Genomic DNA, 18,398 nt, shown 5'->3' on the forward strand with positions numbered 1-18,398 from the left:
AAAGAATAGCAGTCTATGTGTATAATATAAAGAATAGCAGTCCCTGTGTATAATAAAGAGAATAGCAGTCTCTGTGTAGAATATAGAGAATAGCAGTCTCTGTGTATAATATAGAGAATAGCAGTCCCTGTGTATAATATAGAGAATAGCAGTCCCTGTGTATAATAGAGAGAATAGTGATCTCTGTGTATAATATAAAGAATAGCAGTCTCTGTGTAGAATATAGAGAATAGCAGTCCCTGTGTATAATATAGAGAATAGCAGTCCCTGTGTATAATATAGAGAATAGCAGTCTCTGTGTAGAATATAGAGAATAGCAGTCCCTGTGTATAATATAGAGAATAGCAGTCTCTGTGTATAATATAGAGAATAGCAGTCCCTGTACATAATATAGAGAATAGCAGTCCCTGTGTCTAATGTAGAGAATAGAAGTCTCTGTGTAAAATATAGAAAATAGCAGTCCCTGTGTATAATACAGAGAATAGCAGTCTCGGTGTAGAATAGAGAGAATAGCAGTCCCTGTGTATAATATAGAGAATAGCAGTCTCTGTTATTAATCTAGAGAATAGCAGTCTCTGTGTATAATATAGAGGATAGTAGTCTCTGTGTATAATATAGAGAATAGCAGTCTCTGTGTATAATATAGAGAATAGCAGTCCCTGTGTCTAATATAGAGGATAGTAGTCTCTGTGTATAATATAGAGAATAGCAGTCTCTGTGTATAATATAGAGAAGAGCAGTCTCTGTGTATAATATAGAGAATAGCAGTCCCTGTGTCTAATATAGAGAATAGCAGTCTCTGTGTATAATATAGAGAATAGCAGACCCTGTGTCGAATATAGAGAATAGTAATCTCTGTGTATAATATAGAGAATAGCAGTCCCTGTGTCTAATATAAAGAATAGTAGTCTCTGCGTATAATATAGAGAATAGCAGTCTCTGCGTATAATATAGAGAATAGTAGTCTCTGTGTATAATATAGAGAATAGCAGTCCCTGTGTATAATATAGAGAATAGCAGTCCCTGTGTATAATATAGAGAATAGTAGTCTCTGTGTATAATATACAGAATAGCAGTCCCTGTGTATAATATAGAGAATAGCAGTCCCTGTGAATAATATAGAGAATAGCAGTCCCTGTGTAATATAGAGAATAGCAGTCTCTGTGTTTAATCTAGAGAATAGCAGTCCCTGTGTATAATATAGAGAATAGCAGTCCCTGTGTCTAATGTAGAGAATAGAAGTCTCTGTGTAAAATATAGAAAATAGCAGTCCCTGTGTATAATACAGAGAATAGCAGTCTCGGTGTAGAATAGAGAGAATAGCAGTCCCTGTGTATAATATAGAGAATAGCAGTCTCTGTTATTAATCTAGAGAATAGCAGTCTCTGTGTATAATATAGAGGATAGTAGTCTCTGTGTAGAATATAAAGAATAGCAGTCTATGTGTATAATATAAAGAATAGCAGTCTCTGTGTATAATATAGAGACTAGCAGTCTCTGTGTAGTATATAGAGAATAGTAGTCTCTGTGTAGAATATAGAGAATAGCAGTCCCTGTGTATAATATAGAGAATAGCAGTCCCTGTGTATAATATAGAGAATAGCAGTCCCTGTGTATAATAGAGAATAGCAGTCTCTGTGTATAATATAGAGAATAGCAGTCTCTGTGTATAATATAGAGAACAGCAGTCCCTGTGTGTAATATAGAGAATAGCAGTCTCTGTGTATAATATAGAGAATAACAGTCCCTGTGTATAATATAGAGAATAACAGTCCCTGTGTATAATATAGAGAATAACAGTCTCTGTGTATAATATAGAGAATAGCAGTCCCTGTGTATAATATAGAGAATAGCAGTCTCTGTGTATAATATAGAGAATAGCAGTCCCTGTGTATAATATAGAGAATAGCAGTCTCTGTGTATAATATAGAGAATAGCAGTCTCTGTGTATAATATAGAGAATAGCAGTCCCTGTGTAAAATAAAGAGAATAGCAGTCTCTGTGTAGAATATAAAGAATAGCAGTCCTTGTGTATAATATAGAGAATAGTAGTCTCTGTGAATAATATAGAGAATAGCAGTCCCTGTGAATAATATAGAGAATAGCAGTTCCTGTGTATAATATAGAGAATAGCAGTCTCTGTGTTTAATCTCGAGAATAGCAGTCTCTGTGTATAATAAAGAGAATAGCAGTCTCTGTGTATAATATAGAGAATAGCAGTCCCTGTGTATAATATAGAGAATAGCAGTCCCTGTGTATAATAAAGAGAATAGCAGTCTCTGTGTAGAATATAGAGAATAGCAGTCCCTGTGTATAATATAGAGAATAGCAGTCTCTGTGTATAATATAGAGAATAGCAGTCCCTGTACATAATATAGAGAATAGCAGTCCCTGTGTCTAATGTAGAGAATAGAAGTCTCTGTGTAAAATATAGAAAATAGCAGTCCCTGTGTATAATACAGAGAATAGCAGTCTCGGTGTAGAATAGAGAGAATAGCAGTCCCTGTGTATAATATAGAGAATAGCAGTCTCTGTTATTAATCTAGAGAATAGCAGTCTCTGTGTATAATATAGAGGATAGTAGTCTCTGTGTATAATATAGAGAATAGCAGTCTCTGTGTATAATATAGAGAATAGCAGTCCCTGTGTCTAATATAGAGGATAGTAGTCTCTGTGTATAATATAGAGAATAGCAGTCTCTGTGTATAATATAGAGAAGAGCAGTCTCTGTGTATAATATAGAGAATAGCAGTCCCTGTGTCTAATATAGAGAATAGCAGTCTCTGTGTATAATATAGAGAATAGCAGACCCTGTGTCGAATATAGAGAATAGTAATCTCTGTGTATAATATAGAGAATAGCAGTCCCTGTGTCTAATATAAAGAATAGTAGTCTCTGCGTATAATATAGAGAATAGCAGTCTCTGCGTATAATATAGAGAATAGTAGTCTCTGTGTATAATATAGAGAATAGCAGTCCCTGTGTATAATATAGAGAATAGCAGTCCCTGTGTATAATATAGAGAATTGTAGTCTCTGTGTATAATATACAGAATAGCAGTCCCTGTGTATAATATAGAGAATAGCAGTCCCTGTGAATAATATAGAGAATAGCAGTCCCTGTGTAATATAGAGAATAGCAGTCTCTGTGTTTAATCTAGAGAATAGCAGTCCCTGTGTATAATATAGAGAATAGCAGTCTCTGTGTATAATATAGAGAATAGCAGTCCCTGTGTCTAGTATAGAGAATAGCAGTCCCTGTGTATAATATAGAGAATAGCAGTCTCTGTGAATAATATAGAGAATAGCAGTCTCTGTGTATAATATAGAGAATAGCAGTCCCTGTGTATAATATAGAGAATAGCAGTCTCTGTGTATAATATAGAGAATAGCAGTCTATGTGTATAACATAAAGAATAACAGTCTCTGTGTATAATATAGAGAATAGCAGTCTCTGTGTAGTATATAGAGAATAGTACTCTCTGTGTATAATATAGAGAATAGCAGTCCCTGTGTATAATATAGAGAATAGCAGTCTCTGTGTATAATATAGAGAATAGCAGTCCCTGTGTATAATATAGAGAATAGCAGTCTCTGTGTATAATATAGAGAATAGCAGACTCTGTGTAGAATATAAAGAATAGCAGTCTATGTGTATAATATAAAGAATAGCAGTCTCTGTGTATAATATAGAGAATAGCAGTCTCTGTGTAGTATATAGAGAATAGTAGTCTCTGTGTAGAATATAGAGAATAGCAGTCCCTGTGTATAATATAGAGAATAGCAGTCCCTGTGTATAATATAGAGAATAGCAGTCCCTGTGTATAATATAGAGAATAGCAGTCTCTGTGTATAATATAGAGAATAGCAGTCTCTGTGTATAATATAGAGAACAGCAGTCCCTGTGTATAATAGAGAGAATAGTAGTCTCTGTGTATAATATAAAGAATAGCAGTCCTTGTGTATAATATAGAGAATAGCAGTCCCTGTGTATAATATAGAGAATAGCAGTCTCTGTGTAGAATATAGAGAATAGCAGTCTCTGTGTATAATATAGAGAATAGCAGTCCCTGTGTATAATAGAGAGAATAGTAGTCTCTGTGTATAATATAAAGAATAGCAGTCCCTGTGTATAATAAAGAGAATAGCAGTCCCTGTGTATAATATAGAGAATAGCAGTCTCTGTGTAGAATATAGAGAATAGCAGTCCCTGTGTATAATATAGAGAATAGCAGTCTCTGTGTATAATATAAAGAATAGCAGTCTATGTGTATAATAAAGAGAATAGCAGTCCCTGTTTATAATATAGAGAATAGCAGTCCCTGTGTATAAAATAGAGAATAGCAGTCTCTGTGTATAATATAGAGAATAGCAGTCCCTGTGTATAATAAAGAGAATAGCAGTCTCTGTGTAGAATATAGAGAATAGCAGTCTCTGTGTATAATATAGAGAATAGCAGTCCCTGTGTATAATATAGAGAATAGCAGTCTCTGTGTAGAATATAGAGAATAGCAGTCTCTGTGTATAATATAGAGAATAGCAGTCCCTGTGTATAATAGAGAGAATAGTAGTCTCTGTGTATAATATAAAGAATAGCAGTCCTTGTGTATAATATAGAGAATAGCAGTCTCTGTGTATAATATAAAGAATAGCAGTCCCTGTGTATAATAAAGAGAATAGCAGTCTCTGTGTAGAATATAGAGAATAGCAGTCCCTGTGTATAATATAGAGAATAGGAGACTCTGTGTATAATATAAAGTATAGCAGTCCCTGTGTATAATATAGAGAATAGCAGTCTCCGTGTATAATAAAGAGAATAGCAGTCTCTGTGTAGAATATAGAGAATAGCAGTCCCTATGTATAATATAGAGAATAGCAGTCCCTGTGTATAATATAGAGAATAGCAGTCTCTGTGTATAATATAGAGAATAGCAGTCCCTGTGTATAATATAGAGAATAGCAGTCCCTGTGTATAATAAAGAGAATAGCAGTCTCTGTGTAGAATATAGAGAATAGCAGTCCCTGTGTATAATATAGAGAATAGCAGTCCCTGTGTATAATATAGAGAATAGCAGTCTCTGTGTATAATATAAAGAATAGCAGTCCCTGTGTATAATATAGAGAATAGCAGTCTCTGTGTATAATATAAAGAATAGCAGTCTATGTGTATAATATAAAGAATAGCAGTCCCTGTGTATAATAAAGAGAATAGCAGTCTCTGTGTAGAATATAGAGAATAGCAGTCTCTGTGTATAATATAGAGAATAGCAGTCTCTGTGTATAATATAGAGAATAGCCGTCCCTGTGTATAATATAGAGAATAGCAGTCCCTGTGTTTAATAGAGAGAATAGTGATCTCTGTGTATAATATAAAGAATAGCAGTCTCTGTGTAGAACAGAGAGAATAGCATTCCCTGTGTATAATATAGAGAATATCAGTCCCTGTGTATAATATAGAGAATAGCAGTCCCTGTGTATAATATAGAGAATAGCAGTCCCTGTGTATAATATAAAGAATAGCAGTCTCTGTGTATAATATAGAGAATAGCAGTCCCTGTGTATAATATAAAGAATAGCAGTCTCTGTGTATAATATAGAGAATAGCAGTCCCTGTGTATAATATAGAGAATAGCAGTCCCTGTGTATAATAAAGAGAATAGCAGTCTCTGTGTAGAATATAGAGAATAGCAGTCCCTGTGTATAATATAGAGAATAGCAGTCTCTGTGTATAATATAAAGAATAGCAGTCCCTGTGTATAATATAGAGAATAGCAGTCTCTGTGTATAATATAAAGAATAGCAGTCTATGTGTATAATATAAAGAATAGCAGTCCCTGTGTATAATAAAGAGAATAGCAGTCTCTGTGTAGAATATAGAGAATAGCAGTCTCTGTGTATAATATAGAGAATAGCAGTCCCTGTGTATAATATAGAGAATAGCAGTCCCTGTGTATAATAGAGAGAATAGTGATCTCTGTGTATAATATAAAGAATAGCAGTCTCTGTGTAGAATATAGAGAATAGCAGTCCCTGTGTATAATATAGAGAATAGCAGTCCCTGTGTATAATATAGAGAATAGCAGTCTCTGTGTAGAATATAGAGAATAGCAGTCCCTGTGTATAATATAGAGAATAGCAGTCTCTGTGTATAATATAGAGAATAGCAGTCCCTGTACATAATATAGAGAATAGCAGTCCCTGTGTCTAATGTAGAGAATAGAAGTCTCTGTGTAAAATATAGAAAATAGCAGTCCCTGTGTATAATACAGAGAATAGCAGTCTCGGTGTAGAATAGAGAGAATAGCAGTCCCTGTGTATAATATAGAGAATAGCAGTCTCTGTTATTAATCTAGAGAATAGCAGTCTCTGTGTATAATATAGAGGATAGTAGTCTCTGTGTATAATATAGAGAATAGCAGTCTCTGTGTATAATATAGAGAATAGCAGTCCCTGTGTCTAATATAGAGGATAGTAGTCTCTGTGTATAATATAGAGAATAGCAGTCTCTGTGTATAATATAGAGAAGAGCAGTCTCTGTGTATAATATAGAGAATAGCAGTCCCTGTGTCTAATATAGAGAATAGCAGTCTCTGTGTATAATATAGAGAATAGCAGACCCTGTGTCGAATATAGAGAATAGTAATCTCTGTGTATAATATAGAGAATAGCAGTCCCTGTGTCTAATATAAAGAATAGTAGTCTCTGCGTATAATATAGAGAATAGCAGTCTCTGCGTATAATATAGAGAATAGTAGTCTCTGTGTATAATATAGAGAATAGCAGTCCCTGTGTATAATATAGAGAATAGCAGTCCCTGTGTATAATATAGAGAATAGTAGTCTCTGTGTATAATATACAGAATAGCAGTCCCTGTGTATAATATAGAGAATAGCAGTCCCTGTGAATAATATAGAGAATAGCAGTCCCTGTGTAATATAGAGAATAGCAGTCTCTGTGTTTAATCTAGAGAATAGCAGTCCCTGTGTATAATATAGAGAATAGCTGTCTCTGTCTTTAATCTAGAGAATAGCAGTCCCTGTGTATAATATAGAGAATAGCAGTCTCTGTGTATAATATAGAGAATAGCAGTCCCTGTGTCTAGTATAGAGAATAGCAGTCCCTGTGTATAATATAGAGAATAGCAGTCTCTGTGAATAATATAGAGAATAGCAGTTCCTGTGTCTAGTATAGAGAATAGCAGTCCCTGTGAATAATAGAGAGAATAGCAGTCTCTGTGTATAATATAGAGAATAGCAGTTCCTGTGTCTAGTATAGAGAATAGCAATCCCTGTGTATAATATAGAGAGTAGCAGTCTCAGTGGACAATATAGAGAATAGTAGTCTCTGTGTATAATATAGAGAATAGCAGTCCCTGTGTATAATATAGAAAATAGCAGTCCTTGTGTCTAATATAGAGAATTGCAGTCTCTGTGTTTAATATAGAGAATAGCAGTCCCTGCGTATAATATAGAGAATAGCAGTCCCTGTGTATAATATAGAGAATAGTAGTCTCTGTGAATAATATAGAGAATAGCAGTCCCTGTGAATAATATAGAGAATAGCAGTTCCTGTGTATAATATAGAGAATAGCAGTCTCTGTGTTTAATCTCGAGAATAGCAGTCTCTGTGTTTAATCTAGAGAATAGCAGTCTCTGTGTTTCATCCAGAGAATAGTAGTCTCTCTGTATAATATAGAGAATAGCAGTCCCTGTGAATAATATAGAGAATAGCAGTCTCTGTGTATAATATAGAGAAAAGCAGTCTCTGTGTTTAATCTAGAGAGGAGCAGTCCCTGTGTATAATATAGAGAATAGCAGTCTCTGTGTTTCATCTAGAGAATAGTAGTCTCTGTGTCTAATATAGAGAATAGCGTTCCCTGGATATAATATGGAGAAAAGCAGTTCCTGTGTATAATATAGAGAATAGGAGTCTCTCTGCATAATATAGAGAATAGCAGTCCCTGTGCATAATCTAGAGATTAGCAGTCTCTGTGTATAATATAGAGAATAGCAGTCTCTGTGTATAATATAGAGAATAGCAATCCCTGTATATAATATAGAGAATAGCAGTCACTGTATATAATATAGAGAATAGCAGTCTCTGTGTCTAATATAGAGAATAACAGTCTCTGTGTATAATCTAGAGAATAGCAGTCCCTGTGGAGAATATAGAGAATAGCAGTCTCTGTGTATAATATAGAGAATAGCAGTCCCTGTGTATAGTATAGAGAATAGCAGTCTCTGTGTATAATATAAAGAATAGCAGTCTCTGTGTATAATATAGAGAGTAGCAGTCCCTGTGTATAATATAGAGAATAGCAGTCTCTGTGTATAATATAGAGAATAGCAGTCCCTGTGTATAATATAGAGAATAGCAGTCTCTGTGTATAATATAGAGAATAGCAGTCTATGTGTATAATATAAAGAATAGCAGTCTCTGTGTATAATATAGAGAATAGCAGTCTCTGTGTCTAATATAGAGAATAGCAGTCCCTGTGTATAATATAGAGAATAGCAGTCTCTGTGTATAATATAGAGAATAGCAGTCCCTGTGTATAATATAGAGAATAGCAGTCTCTGTGTATAATATAGAGAATAGCAGTCTATGTGTATAATATAAAGAATAGCAGTCTCTGTGTATAATATAGAGAATAGCAGTCCCTGTGTATAATATAGAGAATAGCAGTCCCTGTGTATAATATAGAGAATAGCAGTCTCTGTGTATAATATAGAGAACAGCAGTCTATGTGTATAATATAGAGAATAGCAGTCTCTGTGTATAATATAGAGAATAGCAGTCTATGTGTATAATATAAAGAATAGCAGTCTCTGTGTATAATATAGAGAATAGCAGTCTCTGTGTATAATATAGAGAATAGCAGTCTATGTGTATAATATAGAGAATAGCAGTCTCTGTGTATAATATAGAGAATAGCAGTCCCTGTGTATAATATAGAGAATAGCAGTCTCTGTGTATAATATAGAGAATAGCAGTCCCTGTGTATAATATAGAGAATAGCAGTCTCTGTGTATAATATAGAGAATAGCAGTCTATGTGTATAACATAAAGAATAACAGTCTCTGTGTATAATATAGAGAATAGCAGTCTCTGTGTAGTATATAGAGAATAGTAGTCTCTGTGTATAATATAGAGAATAGCAGTCCCTGTGTATAATATAGAGAATAGCAGTCTCTGTGTATAATATAGAGAATAGCAGTCCCTGTGTATAATATAGAGAATAGCAGTCTCTGTGTATAATATAGAGAATAGCAGACTCTGTGTAGAATATAAAGAATAGCAGTCTATGTGTATAATATAAAGAATAGCAGTCTCTGTGTATAATATAGAGAATAGCAGTCTCTGTGTAGTATATAGAGAATAGTAGTCTCTGTGTAGAATATAGAGAATAGCAGTCCCTGTGTATAATATAGAGAATAGCAGTCCCTGTGTATAATATAGAGAATAGCAGTCCCTGTGTATAATATAGAGAATAGCAGTCTCTGTGTATAATATAGAGAATAGCAGTCTCTGTGTATAATATAGAGAACAGCAGTCCCTGTGTATACTAGAGAGAATAGTAGTCTCTGTGTATAATATAAAGAATAGCAGTCCTTGTGTATAATATAGAGAATAGCAGTCCCTGTGTATAATATAGAGAATAGCAGTCTCTGTGTAGAATATAGAGAATAGCAGTCTCTGTGTATAATATAGAGAATAGCAGTCCCTGTGTATAATAGAGAGAATAGTAGTCTCTGTGTATAATATAAAGAATAGCAGTCCCTGTGTATAATAAAGAGAATAGCAGTCCCTGTGTATAATATAGAGAATAGCAGTCTCTGTGTAGAATATAGAGAATAGCAGTCTCTGTGTATAATATAGAGAATAGCAGTCCCTGTGTATAATATAGAGAATAGCAGTCTCTGTGTAGAATATAGAGAATAGCAGTCTCTGTGTATAATATAGAGAATAGCAGTCCCTGTGTATAATAGAGAGAATAGTAGTCTCTGTGTATAATATAAAGAATAGCAGTCCTTGTGTATAATATAGAGAATAGCAGTCTCTGTGTATAATATAAAGAATAGCAGTCCCTGTGTATAATAAAGAGAATAGCAGTCTCTGTGTAGAATATAGAGAATAGCAGTCCCTGTGTATAATATAGAGAATAGGAGACTCTGTGTATAATATAAAGTATAGCAGTCCCTGTGTATAATATAGAGAATAGCAGTCTCCGTGTATAATAAAGAGAATAGCAGTCTCTGTGTAGAATATAGAGAATAGCAGTCCCTATGTATAATATAGAGAATAGCAGTCCCTGTGTATAATATAGAGAATAGCAGTCTCTGTGTATAATATAGAGAATAGCAGTCCCTGTGTATAATATAGAGAATAGCAGTCCCTGTGTATAATAAAGAGAATAGCAGTCTCTGTGTAGAATATAGAGAATAGCAGTCCCTGTGTATAATATAGAGAATAGCAGTCCCTGTGTATAATATAGAGAATAGCAGTCTCTGTGTATAATATAAAGAATAGCAGTCCCTGTGTATAATATAGAGAATAGCAGTCTCTGTGTATAATATAAAGAATAGCAGTCCATGTGTATAATATAAAGAATAGCAGTCCCTGTGTATAATAAAGAGAATAGCAGTCTCTGTGTAGAATATAGAGAATAGCAGTCTCTGTGTATAATATAGAGAATAGCAGTCTCTGTGTATAATATAGAGAATAGCAGTCCCTGTGTATAATATAGAGAATAGCAGTCCCTGTGTTTAATAGAGAGAATAGTGATCTCTGTGTATAATATAAAGAATAGCAGTCTCTGTGTAGAACAGAGAGAATAGCATTCCCTGTGTATAATATAGAGAATATCAGTCCCTGTGTATAATATAGAGAATAGCAGTCCCTGTGTATAATATAGAGAATAGCAGTCCCTGTGTATAATATAAAGAATAGCAGTCTCTGTGTATAATATAGAGAATAGCAGTCCCTGTGTATAATATAAAGAATAGCAGTCTCTGTATATAATATAGAGAATAGCAGTCCCTGTGTATAATATAGAGAATAGCAGTCTCTGTGTATAATATAGAGAATAGCAGTCCCTGTACAAAATATAGAAAATAGCAGTCCCTGTGTATAATACAGAGAATAGCAGTCTCGGTGTAGAATAGAGAGAATAGCAGTCCCTGTGTCTAATATAGAGAATAGCAGTCTCTGTGAAAAATCTAGAGAATAGCAGTCTCTGTATATAATATAGAGAATAGCAGTCCCTGTGTCGAATATAGAGAATAGTAATCTCTGTGTATAATTTCGAGAATAGCAGTCCCTGTGTATAATATAGAGAATAGCAGTCCCTGTGTCTAATATAGAGGATAGTAGTCTCTGTGTATAATATAGAGAAGAGCAGTCTCTGTGTATAATATAGAGAAGAGCAGTCTCTGTGTATAATATAGAGAATAGCAGTCCCTGTGTCTGATATAGAGAATAGCAGTCTCTGTGTATAATATAGAGAATAGCAGTCCCTGTGTCTAATATAAAGAATAGTAGTCTCTGCGTATAATATAGAGAATAGCAGTCTCTGCGTATAATATAGAGAATAGTAGTCTCTGTGTATAATATAGAGAATAGCAGTCCCTGTGTATAATATAGAGAATAGCAGTCCCTGTGTATAATATAGAGAATAGTAGTCTCTGTGTAGAATATAGAGAATAGCAGTCCCTGTGTATAATATAGAGAATAGCAGTCCCTGTGTATAATATAGAGAATAGCAGTCCCTGTGTATAATATAGAGAATAGCAGTCTCTGTGTATAATATAGAGAATAGCAGTCTCTGTGTATAATATAAAGACTAGCAGTCTATGTGTATAATATAAAGAATAGCAGTCTCTGTGTATAATATAAAGAATAGCAATCTCTGTGTAGTATATAGAGAATAGTAGTCTCTGTGTATAATATAGAGAATAGCAGTCTCTGTGTATAATATAGAGAATAGAAGTCCCTGTGTATAATATAGAGAATAGCAGTCCATGTGTATAATATAGAGAATAGCAGTCCCTGTGTATAATATAGAGAATAGCAGTCTCTGTGTATAATATAGAGAATAGCAGTCCCTGTGTATAATATAGAGAATAGCAGTCTATGTGTATAATATAGAGAATAGCAGTCCCTGTGTATAATATAGAGAATAGCAGTCTCTGTGTATAATATAGAGAATAGCAGTCCCTGTGTATAATATAGAGAATAGCAGTCCCTGTGTATAATATAGAGAATAGCAGTCTATGTGTATAATATAGAGAATAGCTGTCCCTGTGTATAATATAGAGAATAGCAGTCTCTGTGTATAATATAGAGAATAGCAGTCCCTGTGTATAATATAGAGAATAGCAGTCTCTGTGTATAATATAGAGAATAGCAGTCCCTGTGTATAATATAGAGAATAGCAGTCTCTGTGTATAATATAGAGAATAACAGTCTATGTGTATAATATAGAGAATAGCAGTCTCTGTGTATAATATAGAGAATAGCAGTCCCTGTGTATAATATAGAGAATAGCAGTCTCTGTGTATAATATAGAGAATAGCAGTCCCTGTGTATAATATAGAGAATAGCAGTCTCTGTGTATAATATAGAGAATAGCAGTCTATGTGTATAATATAAAGAATAGCAGTCTCTGTGTATAATATAGAGAATAGCAGTCCCTGTGTATAATATAGAGAATAGCAGTCTCTGTGTATAATATAGAGAATAGCAGTCCCTGTGTATAATATAGAGAATAGCAGTCTCTGTGTATAATATAGAGAATAGCAGTCTATGTGTATAATACAGAGAATAGCAGTCTCTGTGTATAATATAGAGAAGAGCAGTCTATGTGTATAATATAAAGAATAGCAGTCTCTGTGTAGAAGATAGAGAATACCAGTCTCTGTGTATAATATAGAGAATAGCAGTCTATGTGTATAATATAGAGAATAGCAGTCTCTGTGTATAATATAGAGAACAGCAGTCCCTGTGTGTAATATAGAGAATAGCAGTCTCTGTGTATAATATAGAGAATAACAGTCCCTGTGCATAATATAGAGAATAACAGTCCCTGTGTATAATATAGAGAATAACAGTCTCTGTGTATAATATAGAGAATAGCAGTCTCTGTGTAGTATATAGAGAATAGTAGTCTCTGTGTAGAATATAGAGAATAGCAGTCCCTGTGTATAATATAGAGAATAGCAGTCTCTGTGTATAATATAGAGAATAGCAGACTCTGTGTAGAATATAAAGAATAGCAGTCTATGTGTATAATATAAAGAATAGCAGTCTCTGTGTATAATATAGAGAATAGCAGTCTCTGTGTAGTATTTAGAGAATAGTAGTCTCTGTGTAGAATATAGAGAATAGCAGTCCCTGTGTATAATATAGAGAATAGCAGTCCCTGTGTATAATATAGAGAATAGCAGTCCCTGTGTATAATATTGAGAATAGCAGTCTCTGTGTATAATATAGAGAATAGCAGTCTCTGTGTATAATATAGAGAACAGCAGTCCCTGTGTGTAATATAGAGAATAGCAGTCTCTGTGTATAATATAGAGAATAACAGTCCCTGTGTATAATATAGAGAATAACAGTCCCTGTGTATAATATAGAGAATAACAGTCTCTGTGTATAATATAGAGAATAGCAGTCCCTGTGTATAATATAGAGAATAGCAATCTCTGTGTATAATATAGAGAATAGCAGTCCCTGTGTATAATATAGAGAATAGCAGTCTCTGTGTATAATATAGAGAATAGCAGTCTCTGTGTATAATATAGAGAATAGCAGTCCCTGTGTAAAATAAAGAGAATAGCAGTCTCTGTGTAGAATATAGAGAATATCAGTCCCTGTGTATAATATAGAGAATAGCAGTCTCTGTGTATAATATAGAGAATAGCAGTCCCTGTGTATAATAAAGAGAATAGCAGTCTCTGTGTAGAATATAGAGAATAGCAGTCTCTGTGTATAATATAGAGAATAGCAGTCCCTGTGTATAATATAGAGAATTGCAGTCTCTGTGTAGAATATAGAGAATAGCAGTCTCTGTGTATAATATAGAGAATAGCAGTCCCTGTGTATAATAGAGAGAATAGTAGTCTCTGTGTATAATATAAAGAATAGCAGTCCTTGTGTATAATATAGAGAATAGCAGTCTCTGTGTATAGTATAGAGAATAGCAGTCCCTGTGTATAATATAGAGAATAGCAGTCTCTGTGTAGAATATAGAGAATAGCAGTCTCTGTGTATAATATAGAGAATAGCAGTCCCTGTGTATAATAGAGAGAATAGTCGTCTCTGTGTATAATGTAAAGAATAGCAGTCCCTGTGTATAATAAAGAGAATAGCAGTCCCTGTGTATAATATAGAGAATAGCAGTCTCTGTGTAGAATATAGAGAATAGCAGTCCCTGTGTATAATATAGAGAATAGCAGTCTCTGTGTATAATATAAAGAATAGCAGTCTATGTGTATAATAAAGAGAATAGCAGTCCCTGTGTATAATATAGAGAATAGCAGTCCCTGTGTATAATATAGAGAATAGCAGTCTCTGTGTATAATATAGAGAATAGCAGTCCCTGTGTATAATAAAGAGAATAGCAGTCTCTGTGTAGAATATAGAGAATAGCAGTCTCTGTGTATAATATAGAGAATAGCAGTCCCTGTGTATAATATAGAGAATAGCAGTCTCTGTGTAGAATATAGAGAATAGCAGTCTCTGTGTATAATATAGAGAATAGCAGTCCCTGTGTATAATAGAGAGAATAGTAGTCTCTGTGTATAATATAAAGAATAGCAGTCTATGTGTATAATATAAAGAATAGCAGTCTCTGTGTATAATATAAAGAATAGCAGTCTATGTGTAGAATATAGAGAAGAGCAGTCTCTGTGTAGAATATAGAGAATAGCAGTCTCTGTGTATAATATAGAGAATAGCAGTCCCTGTGGAAAATAGAGAGAATAGTAGTCTCTGTGTATAATATAAAGAATAGCAGTCCCTGTGTATAATAAAGAGAATAGCAGTCTCTGTGTAGAATATAGAGAATAGCAGTCCCTGTGTATAATATAGAGAATAGCAGTCCCTGTGTATAATATAGAGAATAGCAGTCTCTGTGTATAATATAGAGAATAGCAGTCCGTGTGTATAATATAGAGAATAGCAGTCCCTGTGTACAATAAAGAGAATAGCAGTCTCTGTGTAGAATATAGAGAATAGCAGTCCCTGTGTATAATATAGAGAATAGCAGTCCCTGTGTATAATATAGAGAATAGCAGTCTCTGTGTATAATATAAAGAATAGCAGTCCCTGTGTATAATATAGAGAATAGCAGTCTCTGTGTATAATATAAAGAATAGCAGTCTATGTGTATAATATAAAGAATAGCAGTCCCTGTGTATAATAAAGAGAATAGCAGTCTCTGTGTAGAATATAGAGAATAGCAGTCTCTGTGTATAATATAGAGAATAGCAGTCTCTGTGTATAATATAGAGAATAGCAGTCCCTGTGTATAATATAGAGAATAGCAGTCCCTGTGTTTAATAGAGAGAATAGTGATCTCTGTGTATAATATAAAGAATAGCAGTCTCTGTGTAGAACAGAGAGAATAGCATTCCCTGTGTATAATATAGAGAATATCAGTCCCTGTGTATAATATAGAGAATAGCAGTCTCTGTGTATAATATAGAGAATAGCAGTCCCTGTGTATAATATAAAGAATAGCAGTCTCTGTGTAGAATATAGAGAATAGCAGTCCCTGTGTATAATATAGAGAATAGCAGTCCCTGTGTATAATATAGAGAATAGCAGTCTCTGTGTATAATATAGAGAATAGCAGTCCCTGTGTATAATATAGAGAATAGCAGTCTCTGTGTATAATATAGAGAATAGCAGTCCCTGTACAAAATATAGAAAATAGCAGTCTCGGTGTAGAATAGAGAGAATAGCAGTCCCTGTGTCTAATATGGAGAATAGCAATCTCTGTGTATAATATGGAGAATAGCAGTCCCTGTGTCTAATATAGAGAATAGTAATCTCTGTGTATAATTTCGAGAATAGCAGTCCCTGTGTATAATATAGAGAATAGCAGTCCCTGTGTCTAATATAGAGGATAGTAGTCTCTGTGTATAATATAGAGAATAGCAGTCTCTGTGTATAATATAGAGAATAGCAGTCTCTGTGTATAATATAGAGAATAGCAGTCCCTGTGTCTAATATAGAGGATAGTAGTCTCTGTGTATAATATAGAGAAGAGCAGTCTCTGTGTATAATATAGAGAAGAGCAGTCTCTGTGTATAATATAGAGAATAGCAGTCCCTGTGTCTGATATAGAGAATAGCAGTCTCTGTGTATAATATAGAGAATAGCAGACCCTGTGTCGAATATAGAGAATAGTAATCTCTGTGTATAATATAGAGAATAGCAGTCCCTGTGTCTAATATAAAGAATAGTAGTCTCTGCGTATAATATAGAGAATAGCAGTCTCTGCGTATAATATAGAGAATAGTAGTCTCTGTGTATAATATAGAGAATAGCAGTCCCTGTGTATAATATAGAGAATAGCAGTCCCTGTGTATAATATAGAGAATAGTAGTCTCTGTGTATAATATACAGAATAGCAGTCCCTGTGTATAATATAGAGAATAGCAGTCCCTGTCAATAATATAGAGAATAGCAGTCCCTGTGTAATATAGAGAATAGCAGTCTCTGTGTTTAATCTAGAGAATAGCAGTCTCTGTGTATAATATAGAGAATAGCTGTCTCTGTGTTTAATCTAGAGAATAGCAGTCCCTGTGTATAATATAGAGAATAGCAGTCTCTGTGTATAATATAGAGAATAGCAGTCCCTGTGTCTAGTATAGAGAATAGCAGTCCCTGTGTATAATATAGAGAATAGCAGTCTCTGTGAATAATATAGGGAATCGCAGTTCCTGTGTCTAGTATAGAGAATAGCAGTCCCTGTGAATAATAGAGAGAATAGCGGTCTCTGTGTATAATATAGAGAATAGCAGTTCCTGTGTCTAGTATAGAGAATAGCAATCCCTGTGTATAATATAGAGAATAGCAGTCTCAGTGTACAATATAGAGAATAGTAGTCTCTGTGTATAATATAGAGAATAGCAGTCCCTGTGAATAATATAGAAAATAGGAGTCCTTGTGTCTAATATAGAGAATTGCAGTCTCTGTGTTTAATATAGAGAATAGCAGTCCCTGCGTATAATATAGAGAATAGCAGTCCCTGTGTATAATATAGAGAATAGTAGTCTCTGTGAATAATATAGAGAATAGCAGTCTCTGTGTATAATATAGAGAATAGCAGTCCCTGTGTATAATAAAGAGAATAGCAGTCTCTGTGTAGAATATAGAGAATAGCAGTCTCTGTGTATAATATAGAGAATAGCAGTCCCTGTGTATAATAGAGAGAATAGTAGTCTCTGTGTATAATATAAAGAATAGCAGTCCTTGTGTATAATATAGAGAACAGCAGTCTCTGTGTATAGTATAGAGAATAGCAGTCCCTGTGTATAATATAGAGAATAGCAGTCTCTGTGTAGAATATAGAGAATAGCAGTCCCTGTGTATAATATAGAGAATAGCAGTCTCTGTGTATAATATAAAGAATAGCAGTCTATGTGTATAATAAAGAGAATAGCAGTCCCTGTGTATAATATAGAGAATAGCAGTCCCTGTGTATAATATAGAGAATAGCAGTCTCTGTGTATAATATAGAGAATAGCAGTCCCTGTGTATAATAAAGAGAATAGCAGTCTCTGTGTAGAATATAGAGAATAGCAGTCTCTGTGTATAATATAGAGAATAGCAGTCCCTGTGTATAATATAGAGAATAGCAGTCTCTGTGTAGAATATAGAGAATAGCAGTCTCTGTGTATAATATAGAGAATAGCAGTCCCTGTGTATAATAGAGAGAATAGTAGTCTCTGTGTATAATATAAAGAATAGCAGTCTATGTGTATAATATAAAGAATAGCAGTCTCTGTGTATAATATAAAGAATAGCAGTCTATGTGTAGAATATAGAGAAGAGCAGTCTCTGTGTAGAATATAGAGAATAGCAGTCTCTGTGTATAATATAGAGAATAGCAGTCCCTGTGGAAAATAGAGAGAATAGTAGTCTCTGTGTATAATATAAAGAATAGCAGTCCCTGTGTATAATAAAGAGAATAGCAGTCTCTGTGTAGAATATAGAGAATAGCAGTCCCTGTGTATAATATAGAGAATAGCAGTCCCTGTGTATAATATAGAGAATAGCAGTCTCTGTGTATAATATAGAGAATAGCAGTCCCTGTGTATAATATAGAGAATAGCAGTCCCTGTGTATAATAAAGAGAATAGCAGTCTCTGTGTAGAATATAGAGAATAGCAG

This window comes from Chiloscyllium plagiosum, unplaced genomic scaffold (genome assembly GCF_037043375.1).
Source record: "Chiloscyllium plagiosum isolate Xiang-an unplaced genomic scaffold, Cpla_swu_hap1 HiC_scaffold_53X, whole genome shotgun sequence".
Taxonomy (NCBI): domain Eukaryota; kingdom Metazoa; phylum Chordata; class Chondrichthyes; order Orectolobiformes; family Hemiscylliidae; genus Chiloscyllium; species Chiloscyllium plagiosum.